We start from the raw sequence: 21,266 nt of genomic DNA, 5'->3' as shown, positions 1-21,266 counted from the left end.
TATTCAGAATTGTCCTTCAAAATATAGCATTTGCTTCCAAACACATGAAGATGCTTCACAATAGGCTTTCTCTTAGACAAGATTGAGTACGGTGACTTTCCATGATTCTTGTTAATGAGATATATGTTTTGAGTATAGCATGCAGTGTTCACAACTTCTTCCCAAAAACTAGTTGGCAACTTGGCATCTTGCAGCATTGTTTTAGCAGCCTCCACTAATGTTCTATTTTTCCTTTCAACAACACCATTTTGTTGAGGTGTCTTAGCCGCTGAAAATTCTTGAACAATGCCCTTGTCTTTACAGAATTCTGCCAAGGTTGCATTCCTGAATTTTATGCCATTATAACTCCTCAATCTTTTCACACATTCCTGATCTTCAGCCTACTTCTCAATCTTCTTGATATGTTCTATTATGATGTGTGGAGTTTCATCTTTAGAGTGCATAAATTCTACCCATGTGTATCTTGAGTAGTCATCCACCACCACAAGTGCATACTTCTCTCTTGAAATTGAAAGGACATTAACTGGTCCAAATAAGTCCATGTGAATGAGTTACAAAGGTGCACTTATAGAATTCATGGTTTTACTCTTGTGGCTTGATTTCTTCATTTTTCCTTTTTGACAAGCTTCACAAAATTCATTCTGAGTAAATTCCAGATGAGGCATGTCTGTTACTAACTCCTTTTTGACTAGAGTATTGATTTCCTTGAAATCCAAATGAGACAGTTTCTTATGCCACAGCTTGCTTTACTCTATAGTTGCCTTGGTATAAAAGCAATAAATTCTATTCTCATTTGTTGAGTCCAAGTCTGCAACAAATAAGCTTCCTTTCCTTGCTCCTTTCAGAGCAACTTCACCAGTCTTTTTGCTGATAAAAGTGCATTCTTCTTTGTCAAATAAGACCTTGAATCCTTTTTCTGCAAATTTACTGACACTAGGAAGATTCACTTCAAGACCAGGTACCAGTGCTACATCTTCTATGACAATATTTCCAGAAATCAATTTTCCATATCCCATTATGAAACCTTTGTTGTTGTCTCTAAAAGTCACTAGTGGGCCAGCCTTCTCCTCAAACTGTGATAGCAGGGCCATATCACCTGTCATATGTCTTGAGCATCCACTCTCTATGATCCATATGACTTTTCTTCATTTTTCTCTCCACACAATGAGGATTAAATGTGTTTAGCAACCCAAGCAATGTTGGGTACTTTCTTCTTGTTTACAGAAGGTGCAGAATTAGAATGAGTGGATTCAGATAGAATAGTGTTCATGGACTATTGTGTATCTTCCCTTTTTGATGCAGACCCAACATTCACTTCTTTGATGGATACTCTTAGCTTATGACAACTCTTCATCACTTTCAAGTTGCAAGGGATGCAATCAAACTTGTCACAGAATGAGTATGGATCATTTGTATTTGCCTCATTGTACTTGCATGCTCCTTCTACTGGCTTGCTAACAACCTTTATACAAAGGTGAGTTGGATGATTCACAGAGCCACATTTTTGACATTGTTTTCTTGGAGCTCCTGCAATAAATGCAAAGTTGTTGCTTTTGTTTATCCCAATTTTCCCATTTCTATTATTCTTTTTCTTTCGTGCATCTTCAGTTTTTACTTCCTTAACTGGTGTCTTGGAATCTTGATTGACCATGGGTTTCTTTTCAACTTTGGAAGTTGGAGTTGTTTCTGCATTTTTCTTCTCATTATCTTCATCATAAATTTATTTCTTTATGATCAACTCTTCTTCATTGAAGTCTACTTCAGATGCTTTGAACATAGGTGAATCAACCTTTCTCAGCATAGCTCATCTTCATTTTCAGTTGCTTTACCTTTACCACCTAAAGCTTTCTTGTTGTTGTTCAAAGCATAACAAGACCAATAGCTATGTTAGCACATGGCTTATTTTTCTCATGGTATTGACCAACCAACTCAGATGCATTCTTGAAAGACTTTAACTTTACTTCATTCTTTTCCAGCTTTTCCCTCAACACAGCTTTAATTTCAGAAGCACACTTCAGCTTGTTTTTCAGATAATCATTTTCTTGCTTGACTGACTGAAGCTCTTCAAGAAGCAGATCCAGCTTTTGGTTCTCACTCTCAAGCTTCTCATTAGCTTTGGTTAGCCTACTGAATTCCTCAGTAGCTACCACCATGCTAGTGTGTATATGGAACATCTCTATACTCATATTTCCCACAATCTCCTTATATTGACTAGCATTTAAATCAATAGTGGTTAGAGTTGGCACCTCTGATTTTGATGTGAATGTTTCTCCATGCTCAAAAGCCATTAGTGCATAGTTTCCAACTTCTTCATCCTCATCATCATTGTCAGTGTCATCCCAACTCTTTCCTTCTACAATATAGGCTTTTCCAGACTATTTCTTTAAGAGAGCTTCATACTTTGCTACCAGTTCCAAGTAAGCTTTATCCTTCTTCACCTTTTTAGGCTTTCTGCATTCAGTAGCAAAGTGACCCAACTCATCACAGTTGGAGCACCTTATCTTTGATCTGTCCACAGATCCAGTTTTGTAGCCACCTTTGCTAGCTGAATTGTAATGAGCTTTTGGTTTCCAATTGTTGTTGTTGGAATCCAATTGTCCCTTGTTTTTTAAAAACCTTGGCTTTTTTACTCTTATGTTGGATTGATCCATTTCATCTAGCTCATCCATGGTGTAATATCATCTTCCTGCAGTTCTAACACAACTTGCTTATGAGGTCCTTTATTCTTTTGTTCTATAGCTTGAATAACTGGAACTTGATTGTCTTGCTCATCTTCACTTTCTTCTCTGTCATTTACAGTCAAATCATTGGAACCATCAACAACATGTCCACGATGTGCTTTCAATGCCTTTCTTTACAGCATCTCAAGTTCATAAGTTTTCAAGATTCCATATGGAACTTCCAAAGTCATTCTGGTTAGATCTCTTCCTTCTTTTATGGCTGATATATTTTCTTCAAGATGGTCATGAAGGGCTAGCAAAAACTTTAATTTAACCTCCTTAGCTTCATAATATTTATCATATAGCTGCAAGTCATTTACCAATTTGTTGAACCTTTCAAAAACTTCCGTAATTCCTTGTTTTGGTTTATATATAAACCCTTCATACTGAGAAATCAGAATCCTCCTTTGGTTTGACCTAACTTCCTCTGTTCCTTCACCTAGGATCTCTATTTTCTCCCAGATCTATTTGGTTGTGTCACAGTTGACTCTATTAAGATCAGCTCCAAGCCACTATCCAGAGAGACTTTTTCTTTTTCAGGTTCAGTATATTCTGAAGGATCTTTAGGAGCGTAATGTGCTGGAATGACCATGTCTCCATATGTAGATTCTTCAATTCTTACCATGGGGGTGAAAGGCCCATTCTTGAGGATATGAATGTATAATGGATTGGCCATCCTGATGAATAGCATCATTTTCTTTTTCCATAGTGTGTAGTTAGATCTGTCAAAGGTAGGGATTTTGTTACTGCTAAGTTTTTGTGTATTCATTCTACCAAGATCTTTAATTTGTTTGCTTTCAGATTTTTCTCTGATACCACTTGTTAGGTAATGAATACAACACAGGGGGTGAATGTGTTTTATATTATTTTTAACTTTTTTCAACTATTATGGAAGTGGTGAACAAAGTAGTCTAAATTGTAGAGATAATATGTTTTAACATGAATAATAAAACATGCACATGAGCACACAATCTTCAAAAATCACTTAATTTTATATTAAATCAAGTATGTCTACTATAAATTTCTGGGTTCTTTGTTGATAAAGAACTCAGCTTCTCTCTTGAGAGTTATAAGATTTTCTAGATCTATTTTGTTACTCCTTAATCAAGAGTATCCAGTGTTTACTTTATTGAACAGTAAACACATGTTTTACACAACATGTAATAGCATAAACCAAACCCTACTTTAATTTAATCAAATCTTTTATTTCCGGCTTGGTGTACCTTTGCAAGTCCTGCATGTATGTTACTTTACTTTGGCAGTTAATCTTAGCCTATGATCTTGTACTCTTCAAGTTACTTTTGTAGACTTTTCAAATCATTGATTAATTTGTTTGTTGATTGATAATCTTCGATATTTAACTGGTCTGCATTTAACTTGACTTGTCGAGGTTTCCAAATCTCTGCATGTAGAATTGCTCGAGTATGAACTTGACTTGTCGAGGTCTCTAAATCTCTGCATGTAGAATTGACTTGTCGATATCTCCAATCTTCATATCATTACTTTGGCTTATCGATATATCCAATCTTCACATTCTTATTTGGCTTGTCGATATCTCTGAGACTTCTCGATAAGTAGTTCTTGACTTCTTGATAAGCCATTCTGGAGTTCTCAAATGACTCCTCTATATCACTTAATCTGTGACTTGTAGATATCTTAACTTTGAATGTTTTTCCCAAAATAGATTTATTCAACTCCAAGCTTCTTCACAATGTCTCTGAGGCATGATCTTCATGATCTTCTTCCTTTGTTTATTCTTAGGCTTGAGACTTTTTACAGAAAAATGCTCCAGTCTAATCTATTGACACTTTTACGGACTCAAGTAATATAATACAACATGCAAACTTAGATTATCATACAACTTAATTAGGGATGTCAATTTGACTTAGTCTTGTTATAGTACAGGCATGTCTTGTATAACATTGTCAAGATGACTTAGTCTTGTTATGTATAGGCATGTCTTGCACAACAATCTCCCCCAATTTGTAAGAACATTACTTGTCACAAATTCATGCTTGATAACAAGACTAACCTCAAGCTAAAATTACATAAAATGAGACAAAGAACTTTACAAATTACAACTCTTATATATTATTGCAGTTACATTTAGAATTGAGTTACATGACTATCTAAACTTTTCATAGCCTGGCTGTTCTCTAATAAAATCTTTGAGTCTAACTAGAATCTCAAGTTCTTCAATAATTTTTTGTCCTCTTAAAGCTTCTACCAGCTTGAGCTATTCATCCAAGGAGTAACTGTCAATATAGTTGATTATGTACCTTGATAATTTGTGAGTCTTAATTTGCAAAAATTTAACATTAGGAGACACCCTGCTCAATCCTTTGGATTGCAGTTCATTTGACCTTTGCTCAAACATCTTAACTCCTGAGCATATTTTTTCTTCACTTTCCTCCCTTTCAGCCTTTTCCCTTGCATGTCTAATATTTTTTTCTCTTAATCTCTCAGCCAATTCATCATTCCTCATCCTTGTAGAAGAATCCCTTGCATTAATCAAACTTATTACCCTCTCAATTTCTATAGTTGAGTAGTTCTCAATAAATTCTCTATTCAATAAGTTGAATGTGCCATCTTTGAAGTAGATCATAACTTCTCTTAAAGAAACAACACAGACTTTGACTATTTCTTCAGCTAGCTATTTATGATAGTCATCATCTTATAAGTCTTCAGAAATTGGTAGAAATTCACTCTGATAAAGCAGTCCTAAAGTGCACCAGTTTCATCTTGAATTTTCATTGGCTTTCATTCTGCAGACTTGTAGTGAGTTTTAGTTGGAGGTTTGAATGACGATGGTTTGCAAATTTTCTTTAGAAAGGTTTGGCTTGTTGTGATATGGATTTTGACTAAAGAATTTGTAGTTTGTTTATACATGTTGTTGTGAAAGACATGCCTATACAATAACAAGACCAAGTCACATTGACACCCCTAAGATTAAGTTGTATGGTAGTCTAAGTCTGTATTCTGTGTTGTATTACTTGAGTCTGTAGGTTAGAAGATTAGACTAAGGAATTTTTCGGTGAAAAGATTCAAGCTAAGGAATAAACTTTGGAAGAAGAACAAGCCATGATCATACCTCATAGAAAAGTATGGAAGCTTGGAGTTGAATAAGGTTGTTCTATGAAAAATGTTCTAATTCAAGATATCGACAAGTCACATATCAAGTTATATCGAGAAGTCATTCGAGAAGTCCAGAATGACTTATCAAGAAGTCTAAAATGACTTATAGAGAAGTCTCGGAGATATCGACAAGTCAAATGAAGATGTAGAGAACTGGAGATATCGACAAGTCATTTCTGCATGTAGAGAACTCAGAGAATCGATAAGTCAAATGAAGATGTAAAGGATTGGAGATATCGACAAGTCAATTTCTCATATAGAGATCTCAGAGATATCGATAAGTTAAAATGTGTATATAGAGATCTCAGAGCGACAAGTCATTTCTACATGTAGAGATCTCAGAGATATCGACAAGTCAAGTATACCTATAGAGAACTCAGAGATCTCGATAAGTCATTATACTTATCGAGATGTCACTTCCTAATAAAGCAAATTAGAGAGCTCGACATAATTTCTCAAATACAGAATGCATACAAGTTCAAGATTCAAGATTATCAGTCATCAAATGATATATTCACTAGATTGAAAAGTCTATAAAGTAGCTAGAAGAATACAAGATCAAGGGCCAAGATTAACTGGACAAAGGGTGGTCACATACCTGCAAGATTCTGCACAAATTTGCTAAGCTAGAAATGGAAATAAAAATGGTTGCTTTAGAAAGTAGTTTAGTACATTTTAGTGCAAGTCTTGTAAACCCGTGATGCTAGTCTATAAAGCATGCACGGGTCTTTAGTTCACAAGTAACAATGAGATCTATATTTTCTTTTATTAATACAAATTAAGTTGTTCACAAGACCAACTTAATTAATACAAATTAAGTGAGTTTTGAAAATACTTTGCTTGTTGATTAATTCTGTAAACACAATATCTATACAATATCTTAACTGCTTTGTTCGCCTATTATCCAAACAAGTTTAAAAAGGCTAAAAATCCAAAAACACATTCACCCCCTTGCGTTGCACTCAATATTAACAAGTGGTATCAGAGCAAAATGTGAAAGTAAACAGATAAAGATCTTGGAAGAATGAGTGCACAAAAGATAAGAAGTATCAAGATACCAGCCTTTGATAAAATAAACTATACACTATAGAAGAAAAATATGATGTTGTTCATAAGGATGGCCAACCCTATGTACATCCATATTCTCAAGAAGGGCCCTTTTATCCCCATGGAAAGGGTTGATGAATCTACTGATAGAGACATGGTCATACTAGCTCATTTTTGTCGTAAAGACCCCTCAAAATACACAGAGCCTGAAAAGGAAAAGGTTTACATGGACAGTGGCGTGCAACTAATACTGATAGAGTCACTTGACAATGTTATGTACAATAATATTATCAACTGTGACACAACCAAATAGATTTGAGAGAAGATTGAAATTCTGTGTGAGGGTATAGAGGAAGTAAGATCTAATCCTAGGAGAATACTTGTGTCTCAGTATGAGGGTTTCGTGGTTAAGCCTAAAGAAGAAATTACTGAAGTTTTTGAAAGATTCAACAAATTGATAAATGACTTGCAACTTCATGATAGATATTATGAAGCTAAGGAGGTTAACCTAATTTTTTTGCTAGCCCTTCCTGATCATCTTGAACAGAAGATATCATTTATTAGAGAAGAAAGAGACTTGAGCCGAATGATACTGGAAGTCTTGTATGGGATCTTAAAAGAATTTAAACTTGAGATGTTATAAAGGAAGTCATTGAAGGCAAACCAAGGACATGTGGTTGATGGATCCAGTGCCATAGTGGTCAATGACAGTGAAGCAACTGCAGATGAACAAGATGCTCAAGTTCCAATCAATTATGTTGTTGAGCAAAAGAACAAGGGTCCTCAAAAACAAGTTATTTTGGAGCTAGAGGAAGATGAATACTACACCCTTGATGAGCTAGATGAGATGGATTAATCAATGGATTACCTGGCTAGAAAATTCTCTAACATCAGGGTTTAAAAGCCAAGGTTTTTTAAGAACAAGGGACATTCCTCAAACAGCAATAACTGGAAATCAAAAACTCAGTTCAACTCAGCTAGAAAAGGTGGTGATAGGGAGTAAAATAAACCCTGATTACATAATTAATATCACATTAATTATACCATAATTGGATTGACAGTTAAGACCATTAGAAAGAGCCCAAAACCCTGAATATTAATTAAATATGAAATTAATTAATAAGGGATATATCAACTGATAAATAAAGTCCAAATAAGGGCACAATTCCTTGGAGATTGGCCTCCAAGAGCTCTTATAAGATGAGGAATCAGTTTCCTACTTCCTAGGACTCTAAAGTCCATTCTAATTCAGAGACTTGTCCACCAAGTCTCCTAATTCTAGTCCAATTCAAGGACTTCAAACATCTATATAAGGGGTCTCACCCCCACCAAATCAGAACTACATTTCTTAACTTGATCCTTGGCAATCAGCAAGGTATGTAGGCAGATCGAGTCACGAGACACAAGAGCAGTCAAATCGAGCCTTGAAGCTCACGAACCCTAGTAATAAATACAACAATTAATATACCCTAATTTTCAATCCATAACATCTGGCGCCGTCTGTGGGAAAGCATAACAACAACAATGGAGAGAACACATAGTGAAAATAGCGCCCCTGAAGGAACACCAGTTGCAACAACTCAAGCAATTTCGTCAATGGTAGAGATACCCCCACACTCGTCCTATGCCTCTGCCTAAGGAGGAACCCCGACAGGTGTAACCGAGCCTCAGCCACAAGGGATGAATCCCCCAGCTCTACAAGGGACGAATCTCCCGGCTCCTCAAGGGATGAATTCCCAATTTCAGCAGCTACATGCACCTGTGAGTCCTCAACCCGTTGGCTATGAGTATTCTACTATTGTGACCACTAACCCCCCTTATGGGATGCCCCTATACCCCTAGGTTGGAGGAAGTGGACATGCAAATCGGAGTGAAGCACAAGGGAAGATGCCCCCATATATATGTGGTTTGGCTCGTATTCCGAAGGATCAATAATTCTCTGGACCTTATACTGAGAGAGATTGTAACGCCCTCCAGACCCGGGGTATAATTCTGAAGGTTACTCACTAATCACCAAACATGTACAATCTGATTAACAAATAATAAAGAAATGAATCTAAACCCCTTTTAACACTAACCAGGATCTTTTTAGGTTGAAGTATTAAAACAAGAACCACTAACTACTTTATTATAAACCAAATTCAAAATCTTACAAACTCTCTTTATTACAAACCATTGTCTAACCAGTTTTAAACTAAGTTCATCTTTTATTCAAACACACACACTAACTATCTACATTCCACCTGTTTGGGCAACTCAAAGCTTTCTTCCTGGATTGGGATCAACACCTTGGGTATGAGAGGATCCCGAGGCTTGACCCGCTTCTTTACCACTCGAGTCCTAATGGGTTTCATATTCCTTCTTAACTGAAACATTAAGGTGAATAACAACAAAAAGGGGTGAGCCAAAAATTGCTCAACAAGTCTACAAAATATAAACAATATTTAAGTAGTTTAAGTGAATCGGTAACCTAGGTATATCTGCAAAGATATAACCCCGCAAGAATAGAAAGAAGGCCACTTCTGGCAAATACAAATGAACTAAACTGGACACAAGTTCGCATCTATATCCTGCTGATCAGCCAGGATACAGTGCAGATCTATATCCCACTATATAGATCCCTTCGGGCACCCAGGCACTACGGCCCATCTTAAGGATCCGGTTATGTTCAGGTCCTTAGGATTAAGTAAACTTAATCCCCAAAAGTATCATTATCCAGTCCTTAAAGTAGCAACCGGAACAATCGGTATGCTTTGATATATTCTAATCACTAGAATATATCAATATTTGTGAGTAACAATTGGAATATGAACAATGAATCCAAATGAAAAGGAGAAATCAAGAATCGAAATGAAATATGAACAAGATATTCAAAAGAGTGCAAGTGTGATAAGAATCTCAAGAAATATCACTATTCTGAAAGTAGAATAGGGGAAAAACTTGCCTTCTGCGCGACTCACTGCAAATATGTCACCTTCGTCTATCACCGACTCAACCTGCCTTGCTAGCTTAGCTTCTGTTAGAGAAATAGACTGGTTTAGTAATCCCGTACTTCAATTGCGTCTTGAACCGACTTCACATGCGCTTATGACTGACTCGTATATATATTAGCAGGTAAGACTCGATTAACCACATAATACACATATGCACATAAGCACATAATTATTTTTATAGTTAAAATAATTTTTAGAATTAAAATCGACTCGTTGATCGCTCAACTAATTTCTAGAAGAAATTAGTCTTTAATATTATTTTCAATGAAAAAAATTCATTTTTCTGAGTCAAAGGGCTTTCGTTTCACTCGAATCGGACTAACGGTCTAATTAATATCAATTAAACATGAATAATTCAATTTAATATTCAATATAAATAATTATTACTAATTTTTAAGCCCCAAAATAATTTTTAAATAATTATTTAAGAAAAATCAGATTTAAAAATAATTTTTCTATAATTTTTGGAATTAAAATAAATTTATTATGATTTATTAAAAATTATTTGATTAATTATCAAAATAATTAATCATTTTTAAATAATTAATAAATAATAAATAAATAATAAATAATTAAGAAAATAATTAAATCTAATATTTAAAAAATATTTCAGAATTATTTACAATATTAATTAATTAATTAATTAATTTATTTATTTATTAATTTATAAAATAAATAAAACTGATTTTTAAAATTAATAAAAATAAAAAGAAAAATAATTTCCAGAAATAGTTGTCAGAAATTGGCTTCTGATAAAAGCAGATCAAAACTTGGTTTTAATCCGGGTTTTGATTCGGGTAAACGGGTTGGAGCACGGGTCGGGTCTTCAAGAACACACCGGAATTTTTCCAGATTCCGGTGACGTTCCCGGAGTCCGGCAACCCTGAAACCCTGTCAAACACGCATCGTTTGGCCTTGTTTTTATGGGGTTTTCATTCCTCATCGATCCACAACTGGATTTCAGCCATCAAATGACCAAAATCATCCCGGAAATCAGTTCTCCGATCCAAACTCAAAGTTTTCCGGCCAACTATCGAATTCGCATATTTGTACATGAAATCACTATATTAATAGCTTAAATCAAAGCTTACCAACTATGCAACAAAACCCCTAACATATAATAATCTCAGATTCCCCAAACTTAAAAATGATTGAATCAACAATTCGAATAAACCCTAGAAATCGAACTACTACCTATAGCTATCGTTTGATGAATTAATTATCACAAATCGATTGTAAACTAAAAGGCAAAGCTAATCAAATCATCAATTTCATCAAATAACCCCAACAACGAAAAGTACCAATTCTAGCATAAACCCTAGAATTATAAATTGAAAATCGGGACATCAAAACATGAAATTGATTACATAAACCGAAAGAACAACCCAAAACCATCTATTTGAGTACTTACATGATACGATTTGGTGTTCAGAAACGTTCAAAATCACTGATTGATTCTTGACCCGAATTCTGACCCGAATTGTTCTTCAGAGAATTTCCAGAAATTGTGCAGAATTTTTGTAATTAATTAATTATAACTAAATAAAAACTAGGCTATTCATAGTAGTAAAATTAATACTCCTAAATAAAATTAAGGCCCTAATTCTAAACTTTTTAAAATTAATAAGCCCCTAATTTTATAATTTTTTAGTATTAAAATTTAATTTATAAATATTTTATATATACAATATATATGCCAAAATTTTCCAAAAATTGTGAATCATGCAAAAATACAAAGAAATGGTATAAATGAAAGTCTTATGATTTTATAAAAATAAAAATGTGATTTTGTGGAGTTTTTAACACCCAATGGGGCCCGGAAAAGTCATTTTTCACGAAACGAAAAAATTTATAAAATACCTAGATGTTCAGAATATTGCAATGGTAAAAGCCGTTTGATGAAAAATAAAGCCCATTGTTTCATTTAAAATACTGCTTCAAGATCATGGTCCGGGTCGTAAAATGTTTGAAATGAAAGCTATAAATGGAAAATAAAATTTCTGAAAAATATCTTTAAAATATCTGGACAACACATAATGCACGTAACCCATAGCAATTAGGGTTTGACAGTTAATTCCACATAAATGACACATTAACACATGCATAATTTATTATAAATATGATATAATACAGATGTAAATTTCCCAACTGTTACAGAGACTCTGAATCTTCGGATGATGATGCGGCCCCAAGAAGAAGGCGTGCTGGTAAAGAGCCGATGTATGATGGTAACAAGCGTCCTAGGAGCACCGAGGGACGAATCCCCAAGAAGTGTAAGAGAGAATCAGGGCTCACGAGGCTAGGATTCAAAGGCTTAAGCGCGACCTGGAGGCGCACCTGACCCCCAGACCCCCACTACCACCGAGGAGGAGAAATCCTCCTCCAATCATAGACTTGGATGTTCAATGGAAAAGAAGGGTTGTTGGCCCAAGGGCTGATCCAAGTGATCTTCTGCCCCTAGGAGATCCTGATGATCCCACACCACCTTTTACTGCAGAGATAATGAATGCCCAAATCTCAAGAAAATTTAAGATTCCCACCATCAAAGCTTATGATGGCACCTGAGATCCCGCTAATCATGTCAGGACATTCTTTAATGCACAGTTGTTGCAGCCCGTGAACGACGCTATTAAGTGTCAGGCCTTTCCTCAAACCCTGTCGGGAATGGCTCAAAGATGGTATAGCCATTTGCCTCCGAAATCTAATTGGGTCTTCAGAGAGCTAAGTCAAGCTTTTATTAAGAAATTTATCAGTGAGAGAGTGCATGAGAAAAGTTCAGCATCCCTCATGAGCATTGTGTAGGGAGCAAAAGAGTCCTTGAGAGACTATCTGAATCATTTTACCAAGGAAGCTTTGAAGGTCACAGACCTTGATGACAAGGTATCCATGATAGCATTGCAACAACGAACTAGGGACGAGTTCTTCAAGATGTCATTAGCCAAGCGCCCCCCTGAAAGCATGTTGTAGCTCCAAGACAGGACCGGGAAGTACATCAAAGTGGAGGAGAGCATAAGGAAGACGGTAGTGAATAACGAGCCCACAGGTGGCAAGAAGTGAAAAACTGATCTAGAATATATTGCTAAGGACAAGTATCCTAGAACTGAGCAAAGCAATGATTCAACCCTGAAGAAGGGAGGACCTGGACAAAAGTTCACTGAATATGCTAAGTTGAATGCTCATAGAAGTCAGATCTTTATGGAAATTGAGAAGGATAGAGATATTCATTGGCCTAAGCCTCTGTAGGCTGATCCTACCAATCTAGATAAGAGCAAATATTGAAGATTTCACAAGGATGTTGGCCATGACACCGATGAGTGTAGACAATTGAAGGTTGAAATAGAGTTCCTCATTCGAAAAGGAAGGTTGAGTAAGTATACTGGAGATGGAGGAGATATGAGTAACAATGGAAGAAAGAATTTCGATGATCGTAGGAGGGATCAAGACGATCAGGGGTGAAATCCCCAGCCTAGGGGACCGGTGATAAATGAAATCTTTGGAGGGCCACGACCCCGAGTGCCAGTGATAAATACGATTTTTGGAGGACCAACTGCTGCGGGCTCATCCAGAAACTCGAGGAAAGCCTATACTAGAGAAGTTATATATATTGTCGGGGAAGCCCCGAAGAGGGCTAGGACAGGAGTCACAATGACATTCGATGATTCTGACTTGGAGGGTGTTAAATTTCTACATGACGATCCTCTGGTCATAACACCGATAATAGGGAACAGCCTAGTAAATAGGGTCATTGTAGACAATGGTGCCTCGATGGACATTTTGCTTCATGATACCTTTATGAGGATGGGTTACAATGATTCTCAATTAACCCCAACTGATATGCCGATATATTGCTTTGTTGGAGTGGAATGCACCTTGGAAGGAATAATTAAGTTACCAATGACCAGAGGTCAGGAACCAAGACAAGCAACACATATGGTAAAATTTGTAGTAGTAAAGGCTGGATTAACTTACAATACAATTATGGGAAGAACGTGAATACATACTTTTAAGGAAGTCCCTTCTTCTTACCATTCAGTGATGAAGTTTCCCACCCGGAATGGGATTAGAGAAGAGAGAGGAGATTAAAAGATGGCAAGGAGTTGTTATGTAGCCTCTCTTAGGGCATGTGGAGTTGGGGGGAAGGTTCTGCCTATCGATGATCTAGATATTCGTGAAAATGATGAGAAAAGAGGGAAGCCAGCAGAAGATTTGGTTTTGATTCCTTTGGCTCCCGATGATCCTGAGAAAGTGACTTTCATTGGGGAATCACTAGAGGAGCCCCTTAGAGGAAAGTTGGTGAAGTTTTTACAAGAGAATAGTGATGTATTTGTATGGTCAGCAGCTGATATGCCTGGCATAGATCCGGAACTGATCACTCACAAGCTGAACGTAGATCCAAATCGGAAGACTATGAAGTAAAAGAAAAGAAGCTTTGCTCCGGAGAGGCAGGAAGATATTAAGCAAGAAGTAGAGAAGCTCTTAGAGGCTGGTTTCATTGAGGAGATACAGTTTCTGAAATGGTTAGCAAACCCTGTGATGGTAAAGAAGGCTAATGGAAAATGGAGAATGTGCGTGGATTTTATCGATCTGAATGACGCATGCCCAAAGGATTGTTTCCCGTTACCAAGAATAGACACATTAATAGATGCTACTGTTGGTCATGAGATGCTGAGCGTTATAGACACATTATTAGTTATCCTGTTGGTAAGAGAATGCTACCTTGCAAAGTCTGGTATGGATATAAGCGTGGATCCTCACTCTATTAAGAAAAAGCGGGAATAGAGATATTGTTAAGTCCTGAGCTAATTCAGTACATCAAGAGTGTAGTGGTGTTGATTTGGAAAAGAGTTGAAATAACTCGGGATAGGTAAAGAAAGAAAATGGAATTGCATCGAAAGAATGTGGATATAGAATTAGGATTGTTGGTGCGGGTAAACGTTTCATTTTGAAAGAAATTGGTTAAGTTTGAATAGAAGGGACAAGTAGAGTCCTAAATGTATTGAACCGTTAGAGGTATAAATAAATATAAGGAAAGTTGCCCAAAAGTTGATGTTGCCGCTGTAGTTGCAGTATATGTATATAATGTGTCCTGCGTATTAATATTAAGGATATACGTATCTGATTCGAACCAAGTCATTGATTAGGAGGCAATGGGCTCTCATCCAAATTTGTTATGCGCGGAATAATCGGTCCAAATCCTAGATCGTTAAGAGCGAGTCCGTAGTAATGAGTTTATATCCATATTGGGTATGCTTTGAATAAATTCTTGAGTCGAAGAGTTTACTTTAGAGTTAGAGTCAGATATGCTTGACAAATATCCTCACTTATTTAGTTAAGTCAGATTCCGAGGATAGAATCTTTTTAAGGGAGGAAGAATATAACGACTCGTATATTTTATTATTTAAATGTGTATTTGTTAAATAATTAATAAGTAAAATATGTGTATTGGTAGTGTCAGTAGTGGATTGTGTGTTACTATTTTTATGTGTAATTGTGGATGTATAGGGATTATTTGTGTAATAAATATCGAGTGGTATTGTTCCGTTCCACTTTAAAAAGTGGATTTAATAGCAGATTTATTTCCATAAATATTTGGATGATCTCTAAAATTGGTTTTATAATTTTATAATTTCAATAATTATTTTTAGGACTTTATAAAATTGAGAAATCAATATTTCATTAATTATTTATTTTTAAATGATTTTCTGAGTTTGTTTAATGGTAAATCCATATTTAATTATGGAAATCTTCAAAAATTATGAATCTTATATTTTATTAAGTTCGTATTATTCTGAGAATTTTAAAATTATTTTAGAATTTTTAGGATTAATTTCACTCGCGCATTGATTCGTTTAATTTATAAAAGCGGGTATAAAGTGCGATTCGGAAATCGTTTTAAAATTTTAAAATTCATGTTTTTATAAACTTCGGGATATTTATAATGTTTTAAGATTATGTTGATAATTTTTTTGTTTTATTTACCCGCGAGCTGTATCGTTAAAAAAAATAAAAATAAAAATGGGGCGGAACCGAGCTGCACAGGGGGTACATGTTAATTGTGTTAATATGTGTCAAATTTTTCGAGAGTGTTGGCTTCGTGTAATACTGTGATTTGCTGTGAGTTGATAAAATTAAATTAAAATTATAGAGGATATAAACACAATTGTGTTCACCCCTCCCCTGTCTCCTTTCTCTATCGATCATCTATGTTCCTCTCTTCTCCTCTTCCCTGCTGTTCGGCGATTGCTTCCTGGAATGTTTATTCCGGCAACTGTATGGTTGTGCCGCCCTGTTCTTCTTTTTTTTCCGGCCGCTGCCATGTTTTCCGGTAAGCCGCCGCCTGAATTCTTTTGGGCTTGGTGGTTATTGATGGGTGCGTGTATAGTTTATACGCATATACCTGTCCTTGTGTGTGTGCTGGTGGTCTGTGTGCATTTTGTGGTTCTTTTGCTCTGGTCGATGTTCTCTGTTGGCCGCCTTCGGCTTTTCCGATCGTGGTTGTGTTGTGCGCGAAGGGAGGCGCGTGTGCTGTTGTTTTCTTTTTATTAATTAACTTAATTATTATCTGCAGGAAATTTGTTTGATTGGATTTCATGAAATAAAATATTCTCGTGCATAAATTTTTATTAATCGGTGGAGTTCGCGTCGGAAACCCGAACTAATCGGGTTCCCGCGGATTTTACCGCTGTCCGCGATGAATTTCGTCGAGCGGACAGTGGACCGTGATGAATTAATTCTGAGTCCTAAATTATAAAACAATTAATTAGTTTATAAAATTATTTTTCGGTACAATAATTAATTATTGTAAATCGAAGTCGGACACATAATTTGGATTGTTGTTGGATTGACTGTTTGATTGTTTATTGTGACGTCGAGTTGTTCGACGGGTAGGCCGATAAACAGAGGAGGTGCTGTCCGAATTTTTGGAAATTAAATTCAGAAATTTGGGACATACCCTGTAATTCTCGAAACGTCGAGCGAGTATAAATAAGTATATACTTGTATCTTGTGTGAAACCTGATTGTGTGTTGTGGTGAATGTTCTGTCAAAACCCAATAACCCCAATTTCGTAAAATGATGAGTATACGTATTTTTTTGAGATCGCACACTAAACCGATTTTGAGAATGTGAACCCTAATTGTTGTGTGTGTTATTATAAAATATGTAATTACGAGTCGGGAATTGATATCGAATGGGTAGATGTGTTATTGAGGATATGTCAAGCATACCTAGACGTCTAACGTAGGGTATTTCGACTCTGTAGGTTCTAGTCGAAGGACTCAGGATTTGATATCAAACTAAGATAATCTAGTGATCAGTCGGCAAGTGCCTCGAGGTACCCAAGCGAAGAACCTTGAGAGTCCTGGAAACTATCTTGAGATAGATTGTTGCGAAGCAGGGATGTCTTCTAGTGAGACAGTCATTTTTCCATGAGAGCCTGAACGTTCAAGTATATCAAAAATCAGTCAGTGACAGTCGTAACTCTCTGCAAGGCATGTACCCCTGACCATTCTTTTATGGTTCAATGCATATGAATAGCTAAATGTTTTATTCTTGTAATGGAACAGAAACGTTTTAAGTTACGTATCCCCTGTAGTTATAAATCACTGTTTTTAAATTGTTTTGGGGAAAAATAACTTCGAAAGGTACCTATCTTGAATGGAATGATTTGCTAACTGGATTTTATATGTGTGATGGTCAAATAAATGATTTTAAAAATGAGATAGGTACAAGTGTTTTGAAAACTGGATAAAACGGCCAGATATGGGATACATTGGGGCCAGAGTAGGCCTATTTAGATGGCGTAAGAGGGTAATTCGGTTGCGCGCACTATAAAACCGATTAGTCCAGCAGGTTAGAGACCTAACTAGTCTCTGAGTTCCGGAACAGGTATATAGGATGGCAGTGAGAGCCGTCCAGTGTTGATAGCCTGATCAGCTATCTTCACATATCCGTAAGTATCTGATTTGGCTTTGTGATTCTCGTAACTGAACAAGTGAGTTATATAGTGGATTTGAAAATGAAAATGGCATGCTAGGATTAAACTCTGGTATTTGTACACAGCACACAACTGATGTTATTGTTTTACAGAGCATGCTAGTTTTGGTATCCAGTTTATAAATGTTTACTTGTTTTCTAAGCGAGTTATGAATTCTGTTCCTATAACTGTTTTACTTTGAATCATTTTTACTTGTTATTCATATTGCGGTACTGCTGAGCAATTGATTGCTCACCCTTGCAGAATGTTTTATATATGAACTGCAGATGCCTAGGTGATTCTTGCGCGATAGTCAGGGCAGAGTTCAGCTCCTTTCGGGTCAGGCTCCTCTGGGGCAGTTGTGCTGGACCACAGATGGTCTGTTGAGTTGCTGCGTTAGGTTAGTTGTGTCAGTATAGTTTGTAGTAAGTTGGTGTTGTAATAGATGTAACCTAAATCATACCTAAACCTGGAAAAGATCTTGGAAAAAGGAATCGTAGTTATATCCTATTATTAAATCTTTATTCTTATGGTGGTTGTCGACGACGTCAACTCCTGACCCCGGGGTTGAGGCCGTCACAGTTGGTATCAGAGCTACTGGTTTGAGTCCTTGATTTAGGTTATGGGTAGAGTCAAAAGAGTGAAGAAAGGTTGTAGATAGATGTGAGTCAGCAACTCAAATAGAGGAGCGAGTCTAAGAGTTCAGTCAAGGGTTTCTAAGGTATAACCCTGATGTTTGTTGAGGATTGACTGGAACTGCCCTAACCTAGAATACGTTCCCTTCGTATATGTATTATTAGTAATGTTCGATAGAGATTTTTAGTTTTTCTCTCGAGAAAACGATTCTGATTGCGAGGATTCGGCATTGAGCGGGCTCTTGTTGTGTCAACTGAGAAGACGCAAACGTTATTTCTGGATATCGCCTTTTCTATGTCAAGGAATGTTATTGGCCCGATTGTGTGACCTTTGTGAGCTCAGATAGTATGATAATAGTCAGTGGCTGCTATGATGATCGAGTTTTATGGTGAATGTGGATCAGAACGGTACCTCCTTGAACCCTTATACTTCTTTCTTGAAATGTATTTTGTTTCCAGAGTCACTGTTTCTTATCCTATAAGTTGCTTACCTTTCCTGTGAGAAATTTGAGAACTCGGAATAAGCGACTTAGGATTCTGTTGATTCCATTATAAATCAAGATTTCTCCCTCTTTATTTGTGAATTTTCTATTTAAACATTATTTCTTTCCTTGGTGACTCTTTTGGTTGATTGGGGCGAACAATGCATATGAGTTGACCATTTGTTTGTGTGGCAAAAGGGTCTTGTGGGACGCCATAGAGTTATGTGTTGTGAACTGTGCGGTACTAAGACTGGCTATCTTATGTACTTGTATGGTTTCTCTCAGTTATACCTACATCTTTTTCACAATTTCTTCTTATTTGATTCCCTTGAGTTTGAAATTTTCTTCGATATTCTATGATAATGAATTTTTGCGATTGGATGGTCCTCGTTAATGAAAGCAAGTCAGAGTAACTGTCAAGAAGAAGGAAAGCCTTATATCAGGGTGTTATTTAAGAGTAATGGAAACCGTGAGAGTTTAGCATCCATGGATGGAGTTATAGCCTGGGGAAAGGTAACTCGGTGATGGTTGAATCACTTGAGGGTGATAAGAAATCATCCTTAGAGAAATGGTTGGTTGAAATTTGGACCATGGTGCCTAGAGGAGTCTAGCATTCCTTAAGCGTGACTTGAATTACTAGTGGGCTCTGTGTAATTGATGGCTGTTATAGCCGGCCAAGTTTCGTTATATACCAGATTGGTGTTAATGTGGTAATAGAGTAGTGATGGGAAATGGTCAGTTGCTGTCGTATTAAGGATTTATGCTATGGTGAGCTGTATTCCAGTTTTCCTGAACTGTTGTTGATTCTGCTACTATCATGGTTGCTATAATTGCTAGTACTGTTAATCTAGATTTCTTTTATAAGTGGACCCCGATATTAAGGACTTGGGTACTTTGATTGGGCAACAGTTTCCTGATATAGGTGCACCGTTTAAACGGTGATACCTTCTGTCAAACATTTTATCATGTTTTGTATAAAACTCATTTATATATTCCAGGAAGATGCCACCTAAAAAAGCTACCCAGTTCAAAGAAAATAGTAGTAGTATTGTGGAGGGTCCAACTATAAATGAAATTATAGATTTGTTGCGCAAGCAGCAGCAACAATAGTTGTAGTTAATCCAACAAGTTCAGCAGCGGTATCTATATTTGCAGCAGCAACAACAATAAGTGAATTGAAGTGCTAGTTTTAAATCTTTCTAGAGTATTAAACCTCCTGAGTCTCAGGGTGAATTTAATCCAGTAGTTGTTGGAGCATGATTATAAGAAATGGAGGAAGTTTTCAACCTCGTTCAAGTAAGTGATAACCTTAAGACCGATTATGCGAGTTACTTTCTTAGGAATGAAGTAAATTACTGGTGGGCATCCACTTGAGCGTTGGAAGGAGAAGACCCTATTTCTTGGACAAGATTCACAGAATTATTCTTGAAAAAGTATTTTCCCGATGGTTTAAGGAGTCAGTTGGAAGTACAGTTTCTAGAGCTGAAACAAGGTGAGAGAAGTGTGCTGGAGTATGAGGCCAAGTTTACAGAATTGGCCGATTAGTTCCTAAGTATGTAAGTACGGAGATTCAGAAAGTAAGGAGGTTTCAGCAAGGGTTGAAGCCTGAGATTCGCAGAGGAGTTTTGGAATTGCAACTCAAGACATACTCCTCTATGGTTCAGGTCGCCCTGTTAATGGAAGGTGACCAGAGGTTGACTGTTAAGGATGAAAGTGATAAGAAAAGGAAGTTGGAAGGTGTTAAGGATAAAGCAAACCAAGGAGAATCCACTCAGGGATTTAAGAATTGGTTTGGCCGGAATAAGGGTAAGAGATTCCGGAGATAGATCTTATTTCAAGATAGATCTAGTGCTACTTCAGTTGCTTCCACTCCGGCCCAGTCAGTCGAGTGAGCAGTGTATTGTAAGTTCTGTGATAGGATATACAGTGGTTCGTGCAGAAAGAATATGTAATGTTTCAAGTGTGGATATAAGGGTCATTATACATCGGAAGGTAACCCAGGAGTTATGTATTAAAATTACGGAGAAAGTGGGCATATTATAAGGAGTTGTAGAGCGGGTATTCAAGATACTACATTCCAAAGGCCAACATCCAGCTCAGCTAGAGATAGAACTTTCAAAAGAAATAAGAAATCAAACGTCTAGAAGTTGGGCATAGTTGTAGTTGATCTGACACCCTTCGAGCCAGAAGAGTTGATGTGATTTTAGGATTGAGTTGGTTGTCCTGTATTATGGTAAGGAGTGGTTTCAGAAGAAACGAAGTGTAAAGTGTACATAAGA

This window comes from Apium graveolens, chromosome 2, assembly GCF_009905375.1.
Source record: "Apium graveolens cultivar Ventura chromosome 2, ASM990537v1, whole genome shotgun sequence".
In the NCBI taxonomy this organism is placed as follows: Eukaryota; Viridiplantae; Streptophyta; class Magnoliopsida; order Apiales; family Apiaceae; genus Apium; species Apium graveolens.
Note: the sequence above shows the minus strand (reverse complement) of the source record.